This window comes from Micromys minutus (genome assembly GCF_963924665.1).
Source record: "Micromys minutus genome assembly, chromosome: 4".
NCBI lineage: Eukaryota > Metazoa > Chordata > Mammalia > Rodentia > Muridae > Micromys > Micromys minutus.
In genome coordinates this window covers 39349285-39376383 of record NC_137973.1, presented here as the reverse complement: position 1 = coordinate 39376383, position 27099 = coordinate 39349285, and the positions used below count along the sequence as shown (strand labels likewise).

At 41.6% G+C, this 27099-nt stretch overlaps 1 long non-coding RNA gene across 1 annotated transcript in view; it reads right to left on the bottom strand.

Moving 5' to 3' along the window:
* LOC308420454 overlaps positions 1–25372 on the bottom strand; it is a 50232-nt gene extending 24860 nt beyond the window's left edge. Inside the window, exons 1-2 of the long non-coding RNA XR_013975030.1 lie at positions 25203–25372; positions 19483–19788 (exon numbers count right to left, since the gene is read on the bottom strand). This is a non-coding gene — a long non-coding RNA (uncharacterized lncRNA). The remainder of the gene's footprint in view (positions 1–19482; positions 19789–25202) is intronic.
* Between the last annotated feature and the right edge of the window lie 1727 nt (positions 25373–27099).

The following is a 27099-nucleotide window of genomic DNA, read 5'->3' as shown; positions in this document are numbered from 1 at the left end:
GGTTTGGTTTGGTTTGTTTCCTTTAGGAGTGAGACACTCATGAGTCTCAATTGACAAGAATGATTAATGCAGGAAACTAAGAGCTCTTGCCTCAAGAAAGATTTCTGGCTGAGTCATGCTACCTTTCTGAGTGCAGCCTATACCTAATAGCTACCTAATATGAGCCTAGATCCCTCCTCTGATTTTGAGACAACATTGAAGGGCCATTTTGACTGTAAGTATGGCCACAGTGAGTGTTTTCTTATAACCCCACTCTATTAAAATCTCCATATATGTGTGTGTGTGTGTGTTGTGTGTGTGTGTGTGTGTATCTCCAAGGAACTTGATATAAAAAAACCTCAGTTATTTCTAAGCTAAAGAGGCATTTTTAAAAACACAAAAATGCCATGATCAGGGACTAGAGAGATGGCTTCACAACTAAGAAAACTCATTGTGTTTGCAAAGGACCCAGGTTTGATTCCCAACACTTGTATGGTATGTCACAGACCTCTGTAATTCCAGTTCCAGAGAGTTCAATTTCCCTTCTGACCTTCATGGGCTCCTGTATACACATGATGTGCATACATACTCAGGCATATAAATATACTCATAAAATAATTTTTTTCCAAATTAGCATGGAACAATTATGGTGGTACCTGTCTGAAATCTAGTACTCAGGAGGCAAAGGCAGGAGGATTATGAGTGTGAGGTTAATTCAAGATATACAATGAGACCTTATCTCAAAAAGCAACCAAATAGTTGTTGGAAACTAATAAAAGAGATTAAATCTCAAAATGTAAGTCAAAAAGAGTAGAAGAAGCTCATTATTCCATAGGAACGAAAAAAAAATAAGAATTATGATAGATTTTTTCAGGAGCCCTGATGCAAGTCAGAAGATGGTGCAGTTGTGTCTTAAACTCTGAAAGAAAAAAGAGAATGTCACACTAGAAATGTATATAGAATTAGGATATCACTAGCCAAAAAAGCAAAATAAAGGTTTTTCAGGTGTACAAAAACAGGTAAGTCATCACCAGCAGAGCAGCATTTGTAAGGCAAAAACCAAACCAAACAAAACAAAAACAACCAGACAAACCTTCAAATGAAAAGGAAAAAATGCAAGACAGAAATTAGGATCTACAAAACTGTGGAGTAAAACCAAAATAGTAAATAAAAGAGGAGGAGTAGAAAAGGTGTCTTTTTTCAGTTTTAAATCTCTTGAAAGATAATTGACTGTTTAAAGTAAAAGTATTAACAACACGTTTGAAGAATTTACAATGAGCATCTGAGTAAAATGGGTAACAACATAAACTCCAAGACTGGGTGAGGAAGGAACACTAGAACCTTGTGCTCATACTGGTCTCAGGCAAGATGTGTGTTATTTGAATGTGTTCAAAGTTAAAATTGTATATATAATCCCCAGAACTATGGTAAGGCCAAAGTAAAAAGTAAAATGAACAGGGAAGTCTAAAGGGAAGGACAGGGAGATGGCTCACTCTCTAAAGCTGTGTGTGTGAGCCTGAGGACATGAGTTTAATCCCAGCACGTAAGAGCTGGCTATAGAGGTCCACATCTGAAAAGCTGGCACTTTGAGTATCCCCGGGGCTTGCTGACCAGCCAGGCTAGTCACGGCCTGAGTCCTGGGTTCAGTAAGAGACCCTGTCTGAAAACCTAACGTGGAGAAGCAATGGAGGAAGAGACTTGATGTCAACATCTAGTTCCCCGTGCACACACCCGTCCATGTTCACATACACGTGAACTCATAGGCACACAGACACAAAAAGAAGACAGAATGAAATCATATAAAACATAAAATATGTGATCCACAAATTAAATACTACCAGAGGAAAAAAATAGGAAGCAGCAAGAATGAGTGTGTTGAGTGGAAATCGTTACTGTAAAGCAGACTTAACCCAACAACATTTGGGATCACACTATGGGATGATAGTGGATAGTACTGAGGGGCTGGGTTGGTCAGTGTAAAGTGCTTGTTCTGCAAGCACATGGGCCTAAACTTGCTCCCTAGCATCCACATAATAACCTGGGCTTGGTGACATGTAATCGTAATCGGAATGCAGGGGAAGCAGAAACAGAAGGATACTTGCAGCTTACTACACAAGCATGGGGAGCTGGGTTTGGATCCCCGAACCCATGTAAAGCCCAAGCTTAGTGATGTGGGTCTGGAATTAATAAGTTATCTACACAGTGTCCAAGATGTGCTATGGCGTTCCTTAGAAGTATAGTGAGAGTATTCGTAAGTTCATATTGCAAACTCTAGGGTAACCACTATTCTTTTTTTTAATATAACTGATAAAATAAAGAGGAAAGAAAACTGAAATCTAAGAGATGTTTGTTAAAACTAAAGAAGACAAAAATATTAAAAGTTTTTTTCTCAAAAATAAAGTTTAGTTTTTTTCCAATTTAAAAAATTAGTCAAAGAGCTCTGTCTGCCTTCCTTCTCTGCCCTCTCCTCCTCCCTCTCTCTGCCTGCCTCTCTCTCTCTCTCTCTCTCTCTCTCTCTCTCTCTCTCTCTCTCTCTCTCTCTCTCTCTCTCTGCACGAGGAGACTATGAGATGGCCTTTCACTCTCCTCTCCTGCAATAAGCCCCTTACACTAGAAAAAAAAGTCAGTCACAGGACATGATGGGACATGGCTGCAACAGCAGCAGAAGGATGGAGAACTTCACAAGTGGGCAGCCAACCTGGACTGTCCGGAAGGCTGGAAGCCATCCTGGATTATAGAATGAGGGAGACAGACAGACAGACAGGGAGGGAGTGAGAAAAGAAGGAAGGGAGGAAGGGAGAATGCTAACACTAGTTTAGGTAAACAGAAGCAGGACAACTCTTAATTGAGACAGTAAGTTTCAGAACAAGAAAAATCATTCATGATAAAGATACCAATTAATCAGGAAGATCTAACAATAAAGCATATTCACCAGCCAATAGCAGAGCTCTAGAATACAGGAAACAGGAAGAACACTGCAGGAAGGAATGAGCAAATAAAGGCACTGAAGGCAGGATCCACAATATTAGACAACTTGACCAGACACTGTAGACTATCCTATCAGCAGTACACAATTCTTATCAAGAGCATATATCAGTTACTAAGATCAATCATATCTGCATCCATAAAACAAGTATTAATCAATGTAAGAGAACTGACCTAATCAGGGGTTGTTTTGTAATAACAACGTAACTGTAAACACCAACAGGAGAAAAGGCACAGAAAGGAAACAAATGTTTGGAAACTAAGCAATTTAAATAATCTATGGACCAAAGCATGACTCACAAAACATGTTTTAAATATTTGATTTTTTTAAAAAGGCACAATATAGTGAAATTTAGTTTTAAGCAGGGCTTACAGGGTGATTCATATCGTTGAAACCTTTTATCAGAAAAATAGAAAGGCTTAAAGCCAATTACCTAAGCTTCTCCCATAAGAAACTAGAAAATTAAAAGTAAGCCCAGAGCAGAAGGGAGTAAATCGTAAAAGACAAGAGTGAAAATCAATAAAAGAGAAAACAGAGAATAATAGTGAAAACCAATAAACTCAAACTCGTTTCTTTAAAAACATCAATAAAAAGTATAACCTCCTAATGGAGACAGACTGATCAAAGGAGTGAGCAAGGGGAGGTGGGGCCAGAGGAAGGAAGGGAAACAAACGGCCAGTGGCCCCTCCCTCCAGCAAGAGCCCAGATATGGATGTTACTGACAGTAAAATGAGACCAAATGAACATTATAAAAACTTGTTGCCAATAATGCAATTTAGCTAAGACATACACACTTCTTTAAAAGATTCCAACTATCAAGATGAAACTCACTAGGAAGGATTGGCCTGAACAGCCTCAGATGCATAAAAGAGATCCCAGACTGGAGCTTTCCACAAGGAAATCTCTAGATCTGAGTAGCTTTACTGAGAAATTTAGCAACTATTAAGAAATATATATGTGTTGTATTTAAATTTTAAACACACACACACACACACACACACGCACACACACACAAATGGAGGTGTAAGTTACCCATGTTACCACTGAAGGTCTTGTGGATGTCCATGGTCTATGCTACGGCCTGAACCTATGCTGATGTTTATGGACCATGCTGCCACTGAAGGCCAAGGTAATGTTTGTAGTCTGACCTGCCCCCAAGGGCCTTGTTTGGGTCTGTGGAACTATTGCAACCTGGGTCTGTGTTCATGGTCTGTGCTGTCACCAGAAACCATGTGGAAGCCCATGATCCATGCTCCCCCTTATGTTCAGAACAAGAAAGCTACTTTTGCAGTGATATCGATTATTGCAGATACTCAATTAGGAAAGAGGGACATGGAAGGCTTCTCTGCCCAACACTATCCTTGCCCCTGCTCCTGAAAGAAGTAGCAGCCTAAACAGGAAGCCACTGAAGAACTCTTAACTTTTTAAGTATAGTTAGGATGCTGAAGTTAGCTCTCCATGATAGATGACTTCTGGCAGGAAAAATCTTAGTTTTATTTGAGGGCAGACCACCAAAAGTTTGACCATGTTCCAGTGAGTATAGAGATAACACAAATTGAACTTGTTTGGGGAAGTATTTTTATTTTATTTTGTTTTATTTTATTTTATTTTGGAGGAGAGGTCATCAGAGTGGGGGGGGGGCTACACATGGAAGAACTGGGAAATAAGTATGATTGGGGTGCCTGATGTGAAACACCCTAAGAATCAATGAAACAGAACCAACTGACTGAGACTCAAGTGTGCTCACAGAAATCAGGGAGCCTGCATGGGTCTCACCTGGGTCCTCTGTATATATGCTATAGCTGTGTAGCTTGCTGCTCTTGTGGGACACCTAACAGTGGGACTCTTTTACTTGCCTTTAAGACCATTTTCCTCCTACAGGGTTGCCTCATCCAGCCTTAATGTGAGAATAGGTACCTGGTCATATTGTAACTTGGTATGCCACATTTGGTTACTATTCCTGGGGGGGGGGAGCAGCTATTGCCTGAGGGGAGGCAGAGAGAAAGAGAGAGAATAGATCTGGGGGAAGAGAAAAGTATGGGTAGAGACTTGGGGTAGAGGAGGGAGGGGAAACTGCAGTCCAAATGTAATATATGAATGAAGAATAAAAAATACATATCTATTGCATGTAAACTTTATGCACACACATATACATGGACACACTTGCATAAGCACACATACATAGACACACATACACACATGCACACAGATGCATACACATAAACACAAAGAGATGTAAATTTGCACAAATACACATACACACATGCACATATACTCATGCACACACACATAAACAAAAACACAGACACACATGCACGAGTATGCCTCCACACACTCTTAACCCCAGCATCGCCCTGCTACCACACTAACACTGCTGGCAGAATACAAAACTGCAGATTAATTTCCCCAATGAACATTGGCCAAAAATTGTTGACAAAACTTTAACAAATTAAACTCAGAGAAACATATAAAGGTTAATGCATAATAACTAGATGGAATGTATCCCCCAAACTACCAAATCAGATTAGCATTCAGTGCATTCATCATTTGAATAGATGACTAGAAAAAAAATCACACAATCATTTCAATAATCACAAAAAATCAAATGCCAAAATCCCAAGCATCCATCCATGACATAAATTCTCAGGCACTGTAGCGTTTCCTCAACTGGGTAGGGAGGGAGTCTATGGGATGTGTACAGCAAACTCGATGGGTTAGTCAATGTTTTTCTTCTACGACTGGGAACAAGGCAAAGAGCCTCCTTATTCCCACCCAACACCATACTGGAGGCTAGTCAACTATGGTTAACATAAGTAAGTAAATGGCAGAAAAATAAAGAGAGAATTCTTTATTCTAAATTTCACTTCCTTCGAGTGTCTAAGTCCACTGCCTGGATATGGAAGGATATGGAAAGTCTGCACCCTATACCCTCTGTCCCATGTTTCTCCTCCTTCCCACCAGAGAAGACTTCTTAAGATTGGACATCTGTCATGATTATAGTAAATTTCATGGCTGGGAGATGGTTCTGTGCAAGCATGAGGATCTGATTTTTGGATTCCCCAAATCATTTATAAAACCCAGATTTAGTGATGTATCCCTTTAATCTCAGCACTATGGATCCCAAGACAGGAGGATTTCAGGGGGTCACTAGCCAGTTGGTGGGCTCTACGTTGAATGAAAGACTGGGCCTCAAAAGAACAAGGTGAAAACCTGTAAAAGAAAGACACCAATGTCAACCTCTGGTCCCCACAATGCACTCATGGGAATGTAACACCCACACACTTGCACACATACAATTTTAAGAAAACAAAGCAAACAAAGAGCCCTCCTTGTGCCTCTAAGAGTTTTCTCTTCTCAGTAGAGCAGAGAGTTAAAGAGGTCAGTGCTGAGATCCTTTCCCTTGTCTCCTTTCAACACCTCTTTGCCTGAGTCCATATGATGAAGCAATCCCAGAAGATGCTTAGACCTGAGTGTTTCCACCTCTTGAAGCTGAAGAGGAGAGAGAGCAGCTGCAGGCTTGTCCTAACATGCTGGTCCTGCTGACTAAAGTCTTCTTCTGGCCTGGAAATAGATGTCATTTGCAGGTAAATTCAGAGAGGCCCCAGAGCTCAGCCTCCTGGAGTCTTTGCTTCCAGTCTAAGCAATAGGAGCTGTCTGTTCCAGAAAAGCATGTAGGGCTTAGTGCCAAAGCTTTACGGCCATATATATGAGCATTTCCCCAGTCTGCCCTTAGGATAAATACTTCAGCACTGCCAGTGGCTGGCAGAGAAAGCCAAAAGCATTGGAAAGCTGGGTCTCTGTCATTTCCTGCTAAATCTTCCACTTAGCAACTATTATAATTACCCTACAGAGGCAGAATGGATTACACCTATCCACTGAGAATTTGGTTCCAGGTACCAAAATTGACCCTTCATACAACATATACCAAAAGGATGAAAGGTTCTTAAAGTCAGATTTTAAAATAGGAACAGGAGACAACTGAGCTGGTGTTTTATGGTTTGGACAGTGCAGACCTGGGGTGAGGAGAGGACTTTACATGGTTTGAAGTTTTTACTGGTACAACTGCCAGGGACATGGTTGTGGTGCCTAAGGAGGAAGGAGAGTAGAAAGCTGGAACTCTTTAAGCAATCAAACATCAAATATGAAGGTAATTTCTTTGTTCACTAAGTCCTCCAGGAGCCTCCTCTCTCAGTGTGGAACAGTTCCCTAAGCCCATTCCAGCAATATTGCCTTCAACAGAACAGGCTTGGGGGTGGGAGAGTCCCTCCCACACATGGAACAGCATGCATGAGGAAGTGACAGGGCCTAATGAGCTTGAAGAGAATATTTAAACTGCTAAACAAGATAGCATATTTACTACCATGTTTATTCCTAAGCATTTGCAATAAAAATCAAAGTGGTGGCGTTATGTGATCCCCCGGTGGCATGTACTTGGAAGCTCTTTTTTTTTTTTCAGTTAAAACTGATTGGGGTTGTATATAATTCTTCCTTTCAAAAGGCAATTGAAAATCTGGATAGTGGAAGCTGAAGAATGGGCAGGAGCTGTAAACATGGGCAGGGAAGAGTGCTCCACTGCTGCTGAAAGATGGAGGGGCAGCTGATTCCTCTCTGAGGTGCTCAGACACAGCCAAGCAGTATGGCATACGAGAAAGCACCTCAGTTTCGAAGTCAACAGACTGTTACTTTAACTCTGGTTCCATTGCTTAGCAAGAGACCTTAGAAAATTTATTATCTTGCAACCTCACTTTGACCATCTTTAAATTAAAGCTATCAATACCCAGAATAGTGAAAGTACCATAGAAAATAAATTAGAAAATTCATGTAGATACCAATGTGACATGTGCCACATATACAACACATAACTCTGTAAGTGCACATCTACTGTAACATCAGAATAACCAACAACAACTGGGAACTGTGTGTTTTAACAAATGTCCACACTTCTTTTCTCTCTATTCTTCTGTCCAAGACTCATAAATTTCACCCCAAAATCACCAATAAAAATTCATCTCATCTGCACTTTAAAACCCCCAGAGAACTCACAAGTCTTCCAGACTCTGAGAGAAAGCTCTCTCTAAAGAGAACTGTCACCTGACATTTGCTAACAGAAAAATACCTTGGAAGATGTTGGCTGTTGTGCAGGAAATGAAATGAAGTCTTTGATTTTCATTCCTGACAGTATTTCAGAGTAGATACTTTGAAAAACCATTGAAGTACAAAGAACACAAGGGCTGTGGGAAACATTTCTAGTATGTTTCTGAATTCACAGAGCATGGTAGAGGAGGTGTGACAGCAAAGAAAATCACCATAAACCAAATATGACATGAAGTGCCAACCCCTGATATTTGAGTCCTGAGTATTCAGAGACCCTGGGGACTCCTGCTCTTTTCTGACAACCTAGGGTATCCCTCTAAAGGGGCTTTGCCAGGAAAGAAGCCCCATGTTATGTGACAAATCAGTGAGACTGAGACCAGGATTGGCAGGAAGCCCTTACATAGCTCCACAAAAATTAATAAATGAATAAGAAAGAAAGAAAGAAAGAAAGAAAGAAAGAAAGAAAGAAAGAAAGAAAGAAAGAAAGGAAGGAAGGAAGGAAGGAAGGAAGGAAGGAGGGAGGAGGGAGGGAAAGAGAGAGGGATGGAGGGAGAGAGAGAAAGAAAGGAAGGAAGGAAGAAAGAAGGAAGGAAGGAAGGAAGGAAAGAAAGAAAGAAAGAAAGGAAAGAAAGAAAGAAAGAAAGAAATGGAGGAGGAGGGAAGGAGAGGGAAATGGGGAGGGAGAGAGGGAGGGAAGGAAGGAGAGAGGGAGGGAAAGAGAGGGAAAGAACCTACCAAATGAAGGAAAAGCACCACCACAAAGAAACACAGATTGAACTTTGCCTGCCTTGGTTTTAGACATGAAAAACAGTTACCATCTTTCACAGGTCATGTCTAGGATTCACACATCACTGCCCAGTTCTATCTAATATTTAAGGAAGAGCTAACATCAATGCTTCTCAAACAATTCCAAAAACTAGAAGGGAAAGAAATGCCCTAGCTTCAATTTTCTTGCTTGTTATGGATTTAAGCTTGCATCCTCCTGATTCATTTTGGTTGATAGTGTGCATCTAAAAATTTATTCATTTCTTCTAGGTTTAGAGAACATAAGTATTTAAAAATAATCACCAAAGATCCTCTGGATTTCATTTGAATCTTTATAACATTTTCTTTTCCATCTTTAACTTTATCAATATGACTCTTTGCTCTCATTCTTGGGGTTAGATTGGCTAATGACTTGAGAATCTTCTTTAACTTTTCAAAGAACTAAAATCTTCAATTGGCTCCTGTATTTTTCTTTTATTTCAAAATATTTCATTAATTTCTGCTATTGTTTCTACTGTGTCGTCCTAGGTGCTGTTTAGTGGTTGGCTTGCTCTTGGTTTTCTAAGACCTTAAGGTTCAAGATGAGGCAATTTGTTCTCTCTCTTACTCTTGTTCTCTCGCTCTCTCACTCTTTCTGAGCTTCTGCCTCCCTCTGTCTCTCTGTATCTCTCTCTAAATGTAAGCACTTATAGCTACAAACTTTCGTCTTCAGACTTCCTTTGCTGTATCCCCACGGTTCTAATAAAGTCATGTTTTATTTTTATTTGATTCTAGAAACTTTTTTTCCTCCCTCATTTCCCCAATGGCAGATTCTTTATTTGAGTGTATATTTTTGAGTCTTCAAATATATATGAAGTTTCTCTTGCTGCTTTCTGATTTTAACCACTGTAATGTGATAAGATACAGAAAATTATCTGGGCTTTTTTATATTCATTAAGGCTCACATGGTGGCCAAAATGTCATCTATTTTACAGACTTTCCCATGAGTTATTGAAAAAAAGTGTATATTATTTATCTGTTGGTTAAACTATTCTGTGGATATATGTTAAGTCTTAGTGATCTATGATATAATTAGGAATAGAAGGAATATATCCAAAGCATTCCCTTTAAGATTAGGAATAACACAAGAGGGTCCAATCTTTAGCTGTTATTCAAGACGGTGCTGATTCCTAGCTAGAGCAAAGAGACAAGAGAGGAAAAAGAAACACGAAAGGAAGGAAAATAAGTCAAAATGTCTCCATTTGCAAAGGAGGGGATCTTGTACTTAGTACACTCTAAAGACTTTACTAGAAAACTTCAGGCCTGATGAAAAATTTTGTGTTCCAGCAAAGCAGCAGGATACAATTAACATACAAAAACTGGGTATTAGCTGCCCAGAGAACTAACTCCCAAATCTAAGTTCTCTCTACAGGACTCAGAGAACATGGATTCTGACATGCCAGTGAAACAACCCACAGAGAGGACAATGAGGGAGGGTCAGGTGGCAGTGACCAGCCATCGTACCTAGCTCAGAATAGTGACTGTTGCATTGGTCACAGGAAATTGCCAAGATTCACAGTCAAAATCTTGCCTCAATAGTGAAGAGTAATTAGCCCTATACTGAGCATCACTCTACCCCCAGTGTCCCAGTGTGAATAAGGAGTACCCCTCCATAAGGCTCATGCTCTGAAAGCTTGGCTGCAGAGTGGCTCATCCATGATCCAATGAACCTTTATCAGTAGATTAATTCATCAAGGGACTCATAATTTAATGACACTATTAGGAGGTGATAAAAACTTTCAGAGGTAGGACCTGCATGGGAAAAGTAGGTCCTCCAGCAGTCAAATGTCATGAGGCATGAAAAGATGCAAGACAATAAATATACTGAGGAGAAATGACTTTAATAAACCCAGCCATGTGCCCCAGCACATTTGTTAATGCTTGCAAGAGTCAGGAAGAGAAATCCTGAGTTCAAGCCCACCCTAGGCTACACAGAAAAACCCTCTCTAGAATTAAGTAAATAAAATACCAAAACTAATTAAAATGATATTAGCAAATACAAACATTAAAGCAGTAATAACTGTTTAATATGCTTATACATTTTAGTACAGATGAAAGATATTTTTAAAATTTCAGCTGAGTTAGATGCAAAAACTGTAACAAATATCAATGGGTTACTACACAAACTTTTTGGTGCCAGGCATGGGATACCTTTTTAGGAACTATTGGTCAGGAAGGCCAAAAATAATACAAGATTGTATTACTCCCTTTGGTTTCCCAATGTGGTGGTCTGAATAAGAATGTCTCCTGTAGGCTCATAGTCACAAGGGAATAGGACTGTTTGAAAAATTAGAAGGATTGGGAGGTTTGGCCTTATTATAGTAGAACATATAACCTTGTTAGAGGAGGTGGGTCACTGGGGGACAGGCTTGAGGTTTCCAAAGATCATACCAGGTCCAATACCTTCTCCCTTCTCTCTCTCTCTCTCTCTCTCTCTCTCTCTCTCTCTCTCTCTCTCTCTCTCTCTCTCTCTCGTCCCTCCCCATCCCCTTCCCTCCGTTCCTCCCTCCCTCCCTTTCTCTTCTCTCCTCCTCTCTCCTCCCTCTCTTTTCTCTCTGCCTCAGATCAGAATGTAGCTCTCAGTTACTTCCTCAGTGTCTGCTTGTATGTCACCATGTTCCCTACCTTGATGAAAGACTAAACTTCTGAAGCTGTGAGGGAGCCCCCAACTGAATGCTTTCTCTTCTAAGAATTGCTCTGGTCATGGTGACTAAGAGAGCCACCAGATAGATAATAACACCCTACTGCTGAAGTCACCATGTATCTGGGAGAATTCAAGCTGGAACTAAGCTGGAAATATCCTCCGTTCTGACTAGCTTCTGTAGTACCATGAGGTGCTATGCAAGCTTCTAGAGGTATAAAAAGCATCAACAGCCTTACTCAATTGTGAACCCTACAAACTACAATACCAACCTGCCAGGGAAGATGTGCCCACCTGTGCAATTGTATCTCAGCTATTATGAGAATAACCAACTGTTCTCTGCTTGTATTTGCTACACTCTAAAAATGCAATCTGGCTGGTAATGTAAACCCAGTTAAAAAAAAAAAAAAAAAAAAAAAAAAAAAAAAAAACACAACCCAAAGGAGGACATGAGCCCTGGGGAAGAGCCTCTTACTGTTGTCCTTCCGTTAAACTTAGTGGTACAACATCAAGCTGTCTTCTAAATAGCTGTTTTATACCCATAGACGAAAGCTACTTCAGCTTTAATCAGAGAAGTCTCTTCACAGTGACCAGTGGTGAATGCAGAGACTCACAATTGCTCAAGTTGCTGAGAATGAGTGGCACTTTAGTGTTTGGTCCAAAACAAGATATTTACAACACATCTAAGACTCAATGGATATGGCAGAAAAGGGGCCATAAAATATGGAGCTGGTATGTGGGGAGAATTGCTATGAAATGACATCTTCTGGGTGTGATACGATCATTGCAGTCATGAATTTACAGAAGCTGCAATTACCTGCACTGGGTCTGAACAAGATTAGCCCTGTCAAGGATTAGTCAGTCATGGATGAGAAGTGGCCATGGGGCCCTACTCGTCCCTGCTGAACTGTTAGCTACTGTGCTAATTCTTTCTTTGACTACTTAATGCAAACTAGAGGCATCTGGGAAGAGGGACCATCAGGTTGGCCTACAGGCACGTCTGTAGGGCATTTTTTGATTAATTATTGATGTGACAGTGCCTAACCCAGTGTAGGCAGTGTCATCCCTATGCAGGTAGGGGTATCTTGGATTGATTGTATAAGAAATCAGGGTGAGCAAGCCAAGAGGCGCAAGCCAGTAAGCATCGTTCCTCTATGGTCTCTGCTTCAATTCCTGCCCCTAACGTTCAGCCTTGAGTTCCTGCCCTGACTTCCCTTCATGGTGAACTATAAGCTATAAAGTAAAGTAAACCCTTTCCTCTCCATGTTGCTTTTGGTCATGTTGTTCTGCCACAGCAAATGGAGACCGCTACTGATGGATTCTAAGAAAAGGGGAGTCTTTATCTCCAGTTGTGTAGCTACTGTGGACCCAAAAGGCTCCAATGGGTAGGTTCCAAATTGATGGCTACACAGATGGCCCTGGCTAAATTCACTGTGGTCAGAAAACAAAAGAAACAAAAACCATGAAAAAAAAAAAAGAAGAAAGTTTGATGGAGTGGAAGAAATATAGAGAGCGTAGAGTAGCTAATAATCAGAATTAGTTCTGTACCTGTGATGGTTTGAATATGCTTGGACCAGGGAGTAGCCCTTTTAAGAGGTATGGCCTTGTTGGAGTAGATGTGTCACTATGGGCATGGGCTTAAGACCCTTCCTCACCCTAGCTACTTGGAAGTCAGACTTCCACTAGTAGCCTTCAGATGAGGATGTAGAACTCTCAGCTCCTTCTGCACCATGCCTGCCTGGATGCTGCCATGTCCCTAGCTTGACGAAACTGTACTGAACCAAACCTGTAAGCCAGCCCCAATTAAATGTAGTCTTTTATAAGACTTGCATTGGTCACGGTGTCTGTTCACTGCAATAAAACTCTAACTAAGACAGTACCTGTATGAAAATTTCAAATAGGTTTCATTTAAACAAACAAATGAAATTAAACAAGCCTCAGGGCTCAGGAGCCATATGATTGCTCAAGACATTCCCAGAGCTTTAGCGTATATTCTCATTTTGAACTTTTAATGCATATAGATGCTCACAACTCAAAACTAAAATTGGAGCGTGCGAGATGAAAATAGGCTAAACAAAATTGAGATCATGTCAGACATAAAACAAGAAAAAGAATAGTAAACTTCAAGACAGTAACAGAAACTATCAGGCATGAAGAGTGAAAATAAAATACATTTTAACCCTCAGCTGCTGTAGTTACTTTGTGGGTGCATGTATAAAGCACTTTGGTTCCCGCTGTCTGCGGTTTTACATTAGCATGCTGGGTAAGCATCACTATGCTATTTTTTTTTCTTCTCTATATATTTGAGGCAGACAGTAACACAGTTTTAACATCTTCACAAAATACTTTAAATGTCACATAAAATGATAATATTTACATGGATTAAAATGCATTGCATAAAGCTGTGCTTAGTGGCATATGTCTCTGATCCCAGAACTTGGGAGCCTGAAGCTATAGGACCTTGATTTCCATATCAGCCTGAGATGCACAGCTCCAGAGTAGCCTGGGCTGCAACGTGAGACTTTTTTTTTTCAGCTCTTATAATCCTTTGTACAGTCGTCCATCACCCTATTTGGTTTTGGATTTTGTTGGTGGGTTTATTGTTTTGTGGGTTTGAGGGTTCTTTTGTTTGTTTGTTTGTTGTTTGGTTTTTGCAGTCATGACCCAGTTGTGCTTATTTCAGGGAATGCAAAACTGACTTAATAGTGCAACAGACATCTGTTGCTTAACTACACTGACTCTGGCTAATGCATAGACTTGGACCTCTCAGCAATGTCTTTAAAAGAAACTAACAATTTCAGAATGAAAGTGAATATTCCTAGCCAATACCCCATATCCCTTTGGTAGCTTTGGAATTTTTAAAACATGGAACATCTCACTACCTTAGCACTTGAAATGTACCTAGAAAACACTGTCAATGTGTAGCAATTTTTTTTTTGATAATTTGAATTTTTTACATTTTTACTAAGAGTTTTAAATTTTTTTAATCTCCAAGTAAATTTTAAGGTTTGTGATGATCTTGCCAAAAATTATCAAACCTTACTCGGACTATGCTTCTCTACCCATCTAGTAGGTTACCATCTACCATATTTCTGGGAACACGGGGAAGAAAAATATTATATCATGGGAATGAAGTTATAAAAACCCAGACTATTGGACTGGTGAGACGGTACAGTAGGTAAAGGAGCTTGCTGCCAAGTCTAACCACTTGAGTTTGGTCCCCTAAATCAAGACAGTTAAACCAGAGAGCAAGCTCTACACATTGTTCCCTCACCTCCCACACGTGCATCATGTGTAGCACACCTGAACATACACAAACACACGGGCACCAAATAAATAGAATGCGACTGAAAAGCAGATGGTGATAACCCCTATGGAGGACAAGCAGCTCGGCTTTTGTTAGGCATGTCAATCTGAGCGAGGAGAGGGATGGAGAAGAGGAAGTAAGTAATGAGGAAATGCAGTGATCCCAGCTAGAAGCATTGCACAGACTCCACCTGAAAACTGGTGAAATGGTGAGAAGACATTAAAAGATATATATCCAAATACTCACTGGATATTGAGGAATTATCATCATATTAGTAAGATGTTCGGAGCTTCGTAAGAAATCAAGAGGGATCAGTGAGAAGTATCTAAGTAAAGCATGCTTGGTTGTTATAAACTGGCAATCCCTGGCTGGTAGAAGTATGGGTAGTGACTAAGTTATCCTACTTTGTACATCTTAGAAATTCTCAGCAATAAAATCTTGTAAAGGCACTAACAAATTCCCCATAAAAACGAGCAGTCCTAGCCAACCTTCCTTGTTTCCGTTCATGCCAGCTAGTCTATCATCGTCTTCTGCCCACGCCTTCTTTTGATGCTGTGCTCTACTGGGGCTTGAAGTCTCAAAATGCATTTCTTTCCTTCATTTGCCAGCTGGATTTTTTTGTCTGTGGTTTTGTTGTTGTTGCTGTTGTTCATGCTAACTGTACAGAATAGTGGGCTACACTGTGACATTTATTCCATGGGTGCAGGACACTCTATTCACGTTCATTTTCTCTGTCCACTCTCATTCCCACATCCCTCCCACTGGTCCTCTTCTGATTCCCTGGTAGACTCCTGCCTTTCTTTCAGATCCACAAATAGTCATTAGTTAGTGTGGAGTTAGTGTTTGGAAAACAGACGTGGACAGAGAGCAGATCACTATTTGGCTCCATCAGTGTGGTCACTGCAGGTTGTCATAGTGACGGCAGAGCCAGGAATATTACACAATCCTGAAGCCTGGCCCAAGGTATCCTCTCCTTGTGATTTCAGACTTGGACAGGACAGCATTTCTTTGATGAGTCCAGAGCAGACATAGATAATTTCATCAACAGCTCAGTAGCAGGTGCCACTGATGGGTCTCAGAATAGGAGATAAGTGGTTTTTAATCTTTAGAAATCACCCTCTTCTTCCTCTCTACTCCTGAGATTCTTTTCCTTTCCCATTTTGCTCCTTCCAAAATATTTTAACTCATTCTCTTTATTGAATTCTCTTTTATTCCCCGAGAATCCTGTTCTGTTGTTCTGACTTGAACCTGATTTGGTATTAGGCTTGCTGATAGAAAAGGTGCTGGAATATAGGATCTAAGTGTAGATGGCTATGGTTGGGCCATTTGAACTTACATGTGCAATTACCATGGGCAGGAAATGGATGCTATAAATCTGTACAGTTGTGTGGTTATTTCTCCATCCCACCTGAGGACAATTGAGAATGTGGTGCTTACTAAAGGCTGGAGACATTCTGGTAGATTTGGAAGACTATTAGGAGCTAACTTCTAGAAATCTCCAGAGTTCTCCATGCTAACCCAGACTTTTTCCTTGTGCAAAGTGATGTCCCAGTCCTAATGACATCACTTCAAGCAGTTTTCCTTAAAGAGATCGTTGTCCTCCTCAGGGTATGCCCCACTCTACCTATGGCTTCCAGATTCCTAACTATTCATAACTGCAAAACCATTAAAGTGTCGTGTAGGAGGACTATATCTCCAGAGGAAATGCATGGCATCTTCCCGCTCATTTATATTATGAGAAATCCAAGACGTAGATATGGAAGTTACTCACAAAGAGAATGGTAAGGTGGGACTCCTGTGTGCAGGCACATTGCCTGAGAGTCTGTGTTTAATGCTTCAGCCTCGGCACAGGTCAGGATGTCTTTAATAGCTCATTTAAGCGGCTGGAACTTAGTCACAATGATAATCTATTTTTTTTTAAATGCAATGGAGATGCAAAGATTTCTGGGTATAAAAGAAAGAAACAAACTTGGAAATTGAGGACACCAGCACTTCAGTTCTCCTGAGTGTCCCCCAGTAGTGTGGCCTCTGTAAATTGACAAACCCTATGGACAGAGTCCCGCTGTGTTTCCTGATGGTTATCCTGACCTTGCCCCCAGTCTGCTCCTGCAACCTTCCGGTACCAAGCAAAGTACACATTGGTTTCTCTACAACCATCTTCTCCAAACTTCCTCTTAGAGTGGCCTCCCACAAAGAACCATGACTTACCCAATGATTTTTTCCCCTTTTTGGCTACATAGTTAATGTAGTGATTGCATTTTGTATCTTTTAGTTATAACTCTACATCATGAGCAATGCCTACAAAAGACCCTAAAAGATGAGTGGTGGGAATAGTAAATCAGTGAGACACAAATTCAAACCATAATGAGATATAAGTTCACATCTAGGAGGTTGGGGACAGGGGGACTCTGAAAATTCAAAGTATTTCTTAGTCTATGAACAGTAGTGGGAGTTTTTAGTCAGGTGGTTATCCTACAGCAACCCTGTGATGCAGAAACCCCTACACTGATAAACAAACCAGAAAACCTTGCCCAAACATGAGGAAGAAAAGTACAAGAATGCTCACAGAAGTATTGTAATTTTAAAAGAGAGAAGACCCCTGCATGCTTGATAGGAAAGTTGATACATATCTTGTGATAAGAGTCATACAATAGAATATTAAACAACTATGCAAGAGAGGCAACTATAAAATTTGTCAACACAGATGAATTTCACCCATATCATGCTTGGTAGGGGGAAAAACAATTCACAAGACTACAAAAAAAAAAAAAAAAAAAAAAAAAAGAGTGATTCCAAATTGATATGACAATTTAGAGGGCTTAAACTAATCCATACATTGTTTGAAGATAACTAAAGAAATGACAAAATTTGAACCAGAGTGACCTCTGGAGAGGAGAATGATAAGAACCAGATGGGACGGGGAGTGATGTGAAGGAATTGCCTGGCATAACCTATTTCATAAAGTATTCATTTGCTAGTATTTGAGAGCCACTTACATGCATTATAGAGTTCTTATAATTATACAAGAATCATTTTAAAAGCCATCTTATGGATCAGCTGGCAGCCATTTCAAATGCTCATACAAGATGAGAAAATGTCTTCTATCTGAAAAGTCTTGCTTACCTGTGTAGAGTGTATTGCATTTGTTTATAATTACAAGGCTCAGCACCTTTAATATAGCAATGTGACTCATGACTGCCCAAGACAGGGGTTTAAAATCCCGTCATTCCCAAACTTGAAAGGAATATAATCGGCATGTAACAGTGGTGCTTGCTTCTAAGGTTCAGTGTGGAATGTCAGTGCAGGAATCCAGTGTGTAATGATCGCCTGGGGTAATTGGCATATCCGCCATCGCAAACACTTATCATGTCTTTGTGTTGGGAACATTCAAATTCTTTGCTTAGCTACTTCAAAACATACAATTAATTGTTATCAACCAAGTTATCTGACTGTGTCACGGAACATGAATAATTGCTCCTATTCAACTGCACCCCCGGCCCCAAACTTTTGAAATCATGTAATATTTAGACTTGAAATGCCTAAAATACAGATGCAATTAAAGAAAAATACATTCCTACCACTGTGCTCTAGTTCTGTGCAACACCACCCACCCCAACCCTCACAATCCATTTCTACACATCGGTCCTGAATTGCAGCTGAGTATATAAAACACAGCTTCTCTGCCTGCTACTGAGATTTCCGTTCGCTGCCAGCTCCTGTGCTCCTAGAGGCCGTGTAAGACCTGCTAGCTTGGCATATCACGCTGTAGCAAAAGGCAGATTTTTCAGGACATTGTCAACACTATATCCCCTGTATTGTGAGTTGTTAGGGAAGGTTTGTTGTTAGACATAATGGTCCTCACTTCATGATAAGCATGCCAGAGGCTCAGAGTAGTGAACTTTGCAAAGTTGGGCGATGGCTTAGTTAGATCCAGTGGGGGAAAAATGCTGACGGGCTCATTTGGCATAAGCAATGGCTTTTTCTTTTTGTTTGTTTTGTTTTTTATGCCTGATTGCATTATCTGCTCCCTGAACTCCTCTTTGTCTGCATACTTCTGGAAAATACAATCTTCGTAGCATAGTATTACCCCTCCCCAGATTCCCCCATTCTGTTGGTTTAGAACACATAGCCTTGTCCAGTTTATATCCTGAGGCTCAAGATTCCCTCTTTTTCTGTTATATGGTCTCAGACAAGCTGACTGCTTGGAACTTCTCCACCCTACAATAAAGTGAAAGTACCCAGGCAGGCACCAGCTTCCAGCTGGGGAAGGCGGGGTCCTAGTACCTCCTGCTTTTCTGTGGTTCTCTGCTGAACTCCAAGTTCATCAAATACTGAGAATGGACAGCAATGTTCACCCTTACACTAGCTCCACCCCCGCATTTGGGATGGATCTACTTACTTGTCCCTTGCTACTGCACAGGAGACAAGCGTAGCTCAGATCCCCACCACCTCCCAGTCCCCTCCTTCCTTACACTTAGTCACATCATATTGAATGTGACCTGTAATAAAATCATGGGGCTTGTGAGTCATTTCCATGGTGATGGCAGGCCTGGAATGTCATAAAAAATGCTTAGGCAGTCAGGCACTAGAAAAGTGAGGTCACCACAGCACATGGTCTATTCTGAAGCCAGATCATAGTTGAGTATAATAGCAACAATTGCTGAGACTTACCGAAGAGGAGACTGCCTTAGCAGTTAGTCAGTGGATTCAATGCGAACAAGCCAGCCAGCTCATGGACCGATGAGTCATACAAGAAGAAAACACCTGCAAGAGCAGATCCCCAGACGCTTCTGGAGTGGGCAAAGGTGGAGCGTTAGGGCTAACTGCTAAGCAGTTAAAGGCATAGAAATGTTGCTGTGGAGGTTCTTGGAAGGATGGTCTTGAGTTCTCTGCTACCATAGCCAAGGGGGGGACTAGGAGATAATGTTACAATTGTGTTTGTCTCTCCATTCCTCTCCTGATCTCCACTTACATGGCCTAGGGAAGAAGAGGTTCAAAATTACAATTGGATTCAAAATATATGGTTTATTCTGCAGTGCTTGAATCTGAAAGACAAAAAAAAATCAACTCACATAAATTAGGTTTTTTTTCTTTAAGCTGTTCTGGCTAGCATTAAGAAAAGGAGAGCCAGCTCTGACAGCACACACCTGTAATCCCAGCACTCAAAGACTAGGAGAGGAATACTGCAAACTCAAAGACAACTTAGACTACACAGCAAGACTGTCTCAAACAATAACTCCTTCTCTCTCTCTCTCTCTCTCTCTCTCTCTCTCTCTCTCTCTCTCTCTCTCTCTCTCTCTCATACACACACACACACACACACACACTATTGATAAATATCACATAAATCACAAGGTCAACCATAAACTGGAGAACTGTGCTGAGAAACAAGCCAATACCCGGGATAGTTAGCAAGAACAATCCAAGTCACTCCTCAGGGACCATGCAGGAAGGACAGCATCTCTACTGATATACTTACTACCCTATGGCAGTCTAGGAACAACAAAAATGCATGGCTGAAAGCCAGATCTCAGAGGCTTTGTCACCATAAGTAACATCAGAGCTCCTTGTGAATCTTGGAGAGGCTCCCTTGAGCTTCAAACTATGAGATGGTCAGACCTGATTAGGTAAATGACATGACAGACCAACTCCCTCATCGCCTGGGCTAGGAGAGAGAGACTCTTCCTCTCACTTTTACTGTGAGAGAATAGTAGTCCACACAAGGAAACAAAGAATCCCAACCCTAGAGCAGGGATGTTGCTTCCTGAGCCTAAGATAAAAAGACCAATATTCATTAGAGTGTAGTGGGGCATGTGGGGCAATAACCCAGCACTCACTGTGAAAAGAACAGCATTAAAGTGTGTTTGAAACAACTGTGTGAATAAATTAATAAGTGTGTGTAAATGGGATGCATCCTTGCTGTGAGCCAACAACAAGGATTTCAACAGAAAGTGGAACAACAGAACTCCAGGGACAACAGACAGAAAACACCAGCACAATAGCCAGGCTGACAGGGAACTATCCTAGCTTCCAGTAGACAAAGTCAGGGCCTCACATGGGTACAACACCTGCCTGGGCTTATGGAGACTGGAGTCATAGAGAGCTCAAGTAAAAGCTTAAACCCAACAGAGCAAGCCCTTAAAGACAGAACCCTACAGTAATTCCAGAAAATTACAACCATGAGTTGACAGAGATCATTTCTAAATGAGATTTACAGGAAGTATTTATTTCTGCCTAAAATCTTCCTTTTTCTGTGTGTTCCCTCAAAAGAATGTGTGGTTCTAACAATCAGGAGGGGAAAAGTGAAAGAAAAAGACAAACTGGTGGAAGCCACCCTCCTTCTCTCTTCCTGTCAGAGTAGATAAATCATCTTAGGATAACAATTAGGGGCTAAGTGTGCAGGAGGGAATATGTGTCTGGCATGTGGATCAAGAGAGAATAGCAAACTGGAAAAAGTGTAAAATCCAGCTCTCGGCCCTTATGGCTTGGTCTACATCATTGTCAATTCTTCAGTTACTCCTAACTGAACTCTCTGGAATTGCAAAAGAAGGAAAGAAGGAGAGAGGGGAGGGGAGAAAGCCAAAGAGATGATTTATCAAGAACAGACATGAGTTATAACCATTTCTCACAACCTGAGTTTGATCCCTGAGAATCTACATGGTAGAAAGGGAGAACTAACTCCTGCAAGCTATCATCTGACTTCCATGTGATGTGCATCTTTGGCATGTGTATGTACGTGCACACACACACACACACACACACACACACACACACACACACACACCTTGGGAGAACTGAGGGAGACAGAGGAAGTAATGGAGGAATTAAGAGACAGAGAGATACATGTAAGTTTAAACATTAAAGAGGGCTAGAGAGTTGGTTCAGGGCTTAAGAGCAATGGCTACTCTTCTAGAGGACCAGGGTTCAATATGTAGCACCCTCATGGCAGCTCACAGGCATTAGTAATATCACTTCAGTCTCAGGGGATCCAGTACCCTCTTCTAACCTCTCTGGACTCTAGACCCATAAATAGTGTATAGACATACATCCAGGAAAAATACCCATAGACTTATTAATAAAAGAATATTTTTAAATGAAAATTTTAGTAGAGGAGGAAAGGGGAGCTGAGAGAGAGAGAGGAAAAGGAATACCCCAAGCCCTACAGAATGTGACTAACTCTGAAAGCCTGGAGTTTGTACCCTCTTGCTCCACCTCACCCCATTTTCCTAGAAGGCCCTCTGCTATGCTTCAGAGCAACCCATCCCACCCGAAAAGAATGTCCAGGAACTGTTCTTCTGTAAGTTGGGGAGCCTGCTACAGATGACCTCAGACATGTGTCTGAGAGCCAAAGGGACTAAGCTTGTAATAAAGACACCAATGCAGAGCTTTGTGCCCCAGAGGATGCCAGAACTCCTAGAAACCAAGACAGGGTGAAGAGAAAATCCAGACCATGGATGTTAGCTACTATGACCGGAGGGGAATGGATATCATTTCTAAGAAACTGCACCAGTGATACAAAACAGCCAAGGAGGATGAAGGTGGAGAGAGCGTGAACCTGACCTGAAGGGCAGGGACTGCTGTCAGGCAGCATGTCCAACCTGAGCTGGGCCTTTGAGTAGCATCACAGCCTGACCTCAGGCCATGTGTTCAAGACTCTCTAAATCGCATAGCCTATTGGAACATCCACACATCTCACCCCATGTTCTGATCTCTGCATGGTTGTTGCCTCTGCCTAACATCATCTGTTGTCATGTCCTAGTCGCTATGGAAACAATGCTGACAAGTCATCACTCTCCTTTACTGGAGACACAGCAAGGTCAAGAGGTGGCAATGAGTTGACACCTGTGACAGTTAGTCTTGACTACAGCTTCACAGAATTACAAATCACCGAAGACACAAAGCCCCTAGGCCTGTCTTTGGGGACATTTCCAGAGATTTGGGGACAAAGAAGATGCACCCTGAGTGGGTACCATCTCATGGTTTGGAGTGCCAGAATGAATCAAAAAAAAAAGGAGGAAGCAACAGGCAACTAACATTCACCTCTCTGCTTCCTTATGTGGACACAATGTAACTGCTGTCTCATGTTGTCCCTGTCCTGATGGACTCTACTCACTCAACTTAGTGACTTTGTCACAGAAATAAGAAAAGTAGTGTTTTAGAAGAAAACCTAAAACAAAGACTCATACACGGAGCTGGGATTCTTCATGGGGGATGAGGGGCAGAATTCCATTACCAGCATTGCTTCGATCAGTTCGTGGTGGTAGTAGAAAGCAGAGAAACCACCCACATTTTCATTCTGGAGTTAAATTTCCCCCTAGACAAGACACCTTCTAATGCTTTGCAGTAAGTGAAGAACCCTCCACATACCTCCCTCAGTGCCCAGCAGCTCTCTGAACCTGGCTATGTTATGAACAAGCCCGTCCCTTTTCCATCTCTCTCATCAATGATCTTTGATTTCTGTAGCAGTAAGAAAACATCCCCAAACATCAGCCAGCGGAGGGCATGGGGTTAGAGACCGTGCAGTCCAATTCCCGAGTGTCACAGGATGGAATCGAGAGCATTGGATGGCGTGTTTTGCCCAAGTTAGTGACAGAGCTGGGTTTTGACCTCAAGCCGCTGGTCCTCTGTGTCTGGCACAGAGGGTGGTAGAGCTGGTTCTGGGTTTTGCAGTTATTTATAGGTTCCTTTACCAATTTAAACAACAACTCTCTCTTAACTATTGGAGGTGCTAACAGTGGTAGGTTAGAAGTAACTCAAAGAAATTCATGGGCCCATGTCAACTTTCTTAGAGGAAAGATCAAAACCCCTCTCCTCACAGTCACCCATATTCAGACTTGACAGCTCCCCAGGATTCTATTCACAGACCGTCCCTGCATGGCTGTAATAAAAAGTGGAGGAAATGATCCCCTCTTGCAGACACTCGGGCTTCAGGGTCAATGCTTCCTGAGCTGTTCTGGCTTTTATAGCTTTTTCAATTGGCTGCTCCGTACAGCCTGCCACATTAATCACCCTCTACCCTTCCTCTGAAGCCAGTGCTTCACTAAAACCTCCAAGTTTCTCTCAGCTCCAGCCATCCCAGCAACCCCAGCCCCTGGGGGCCTGAGAGCTCACAGCTACCTTTTTTGGTAGTGTAGCTTAGAGATTTTGTGAGCTAACTTCTTTTTCATCCTGCCATCCCCGCCATGCAGTGTAGACTGGCCTGATGTCACTCAGGAACTCCCCTCGGGGTTTGCAGCAATGGTTCAAAGTGCTGTCTTACAAACTCTAGGGGCTGAATTCAGTCCCCAGAAATGATGGGATTTTCTTATTATCTATATATGCACTTGGCATAATCTCAGTGCCAGAAAGGTAGACACAGGTGGATCATTGTGGCTCACTAGACAGTCTGACCTTCTTGGAAAGTTCAAAGCCAATGGAAAACCTTATCCCCCCCCCCCAAAAAAAATAGGGTAGATAGTACCTGAGGAATAGCAAGCAAAGTTTTTCACTGGACTTCACATCCATGTGCACAGTGCACATGCATGAACATACACACATATACAGGTACACTCATAGCAAACAGATAAAACGTGCTGAAGTCAAGGACCTAGAATTAACTAAGCAGAACACCACAACAGGCTGTGTCCCCTAGCAGGGTGGTGATGTTTCCAGTTGTCCATTATTTTTAGATCATCAGCACCATGCTTCTCATTATCTCAAATCACTGAGAGTTCACATTGAGCATGGCTGAGTCATTGTCCAAGTGACTCAGCCTCCTGGTTATAAACAGACCAGAAATGCTGGTGAGCTCACCACTGTTTACAGAATGAAGTCTCAGCTCCCTGACAGAGGACCCATGGCTTTCCTAAACTGGCCCCAACCAGCCCCACTGGCTTGGCTCCATTATCCACAGCATCCTAAGTCCCTTTATTGTTTCCCCGCATGCTCACTTCCCCATGCCTAATGCATACTGGACCCCAGAACTTGGCTGATGTCTCCTTGACCACCTCTGAGGCCCTGCTCAGCTCCCTTCTCTCTGTAGACAATACCACCTCACACTGCCACCCTTCTGACCAGACTACAGGCACTGGGGTCTCCACTGCTGAACTGAAGTGTAATTCAACTGCAAACAAGTCTTTGAACCAAAGCTTCAGTTTCATTAATAGACGAGAATAAGAACACTCTCCTGCATTGTAGTTGGGAAGAATTAGCAAGCTACTGCATGAAGTTGGCATTCAGTACGTGTCCGCTATTATCATACTCAGCATGCATGACAGACAGAGGTTCATAACTTCCATCCATCTCAACATCTGCTACACAATGAATACACAGTTATTTCTGGATGAATAGATTAATAAATTAGTATAGTCCATCCAAATAGAAACACTCACCATTACCTAAATATCCCGTACCTTATAAGGTTCCTTGTCTTCACAAACTCTTTAAAGTATTGACTTACCCCACCACCATCTCCTTTACTACATGACAAACTCTTATCTTCCTTCAAGACTAAGATCAACATCAACTCCTATTTTCACCTTCCCAAGTTCCACGGGAGCAGATTTATGTGAGCTTGCCCAGAAGCTGGGCTGTGCCTTATTACCACGCTCATGACTCTGTCCTACACTCCCTGCCAATGTTTGCCTACATGCCAATCTCTGCCACCTGACCATGAGCGTCTCCAGGGCTGTGAGTGATTAACGTGCTGCCTGCTCCAGCCCTAGCTCAACAGAGAGTGGAGTGCTGGCATATGTCAGGTACTTAATAAAACAAAGAAAAGCTTCCCTAGTGGGTCCAGGGGTTTCTCTCTGGGCTACACAGATTTCTGGGAAGACATAAAACCCTTTCCTGAGGAGGCCAGGACCTGACTGTTGGTTTAGACTGTTTGCTTGCATTTCCTTTAGTTACTACATAAACACCCAAACAACATTTTTAAAGGCAATTTAAAACAAGAAGCCCCCTGGCCTATCATCTAACACATTGAGTATTTCTTTGTTCCACCTCAGTCCTTTATATGCACACATAATTTTACAGTCACACTCATAATCTCATAATCCAGATACAATTTAGCATGGTGGTATTTTTAACTTGAAAAAAATCAAATAAATACTTTATTTTAAGAAATAAGGCTTTTTGCAAGTTATGACACTGTGTACAAAGCCTTGACTGCATCATATTCTATGTGGTCATTGTTAATTTACCACTGCTAAACAGAAAGTTGTGCCAATCTTTGCTTTCAGCTTTCCCATTAATTAGCAAGATTTTTTTAAAATATAGTTGTCTAAGACTTCAACCTCTACCTTAATGAGAAAGTGAGGAAGGGAGTGGGGAGAGAAGAAGAAGAAGAAGAAGAAGAAGTAGAAGAAGAAGAAGAAGAAGAAGAAGAAGAAGAAGAAGAAGAAGAAGAAGAAGAAGAAGAAGAAGAAGAAGAAGAAGAAGAAGAAGAAAGAGAGAGAAAGAGAGAGAGAGAGAGAGAGAGAGAGAGAGAGAGAGAGAGAGAGAGAGAGAGAACAAAAGACAACTTTGTACCATTCTCTGGGATCTGTACACCTGAATTTTTGAGTCAGGATCACTCACTGCCCTGGAACTCAGCAACCAACTTTGCCCCTCCCCTGCTCCTGTGTCTCCTCACAAGGAGTGAGGCACAGGAGATTAGCTAAAGCAAGAGCCTGGAATAATAACTTCAACCTCTAGATGGGCTTCAAGACCCAATGATTTCAAGATTTTCATTTGAAGATCATTTACAACTGCTTCCTACAAGCTCCATCCCTGTGCAGCTGAATGAGAACAGGAAGAACTGAGAAATAGGGGTTATTAGATGTCTCTGGTGATCATAATACCAGAGCGAATCACAGAACCTGACTCTGCAAGGTCTGAGCACTAGCAAGAGCATTATGACAAAGAGTCTGGTCCTTGTTCCAGAGAGCAGTTCCACTCATCTTCTAGGAGTGACCTCTTTAGGCCACAATGACCAGGGATGTGTGGAGGCCTGGACCTTCTACATCTCTTATTCTTTGTCTACAATCTCTTATTCAAAACAGTTTAAAAAAAACTGTAACCCTCAATTCCAGTCAAACATAGCCAACTCCCTGCTCCACAGTTCTGATACCAATGGCTGACAGATGTTCTCAAGGCTCCTGATCTGCTCCTGTGCGAATTCTCTGGCAGCAAAGAGAGAGTAAGCTTCCCAGGTCCCTGAATTGTGAGTCATCTTTAAAACTACTTCCCATGGGTAGGAGCAAGGCTCAGTCGGTAGGAGTGATTGCTGCACAAGAGGACAAGAATTTAGGTTCTAGCCACCATGTGACA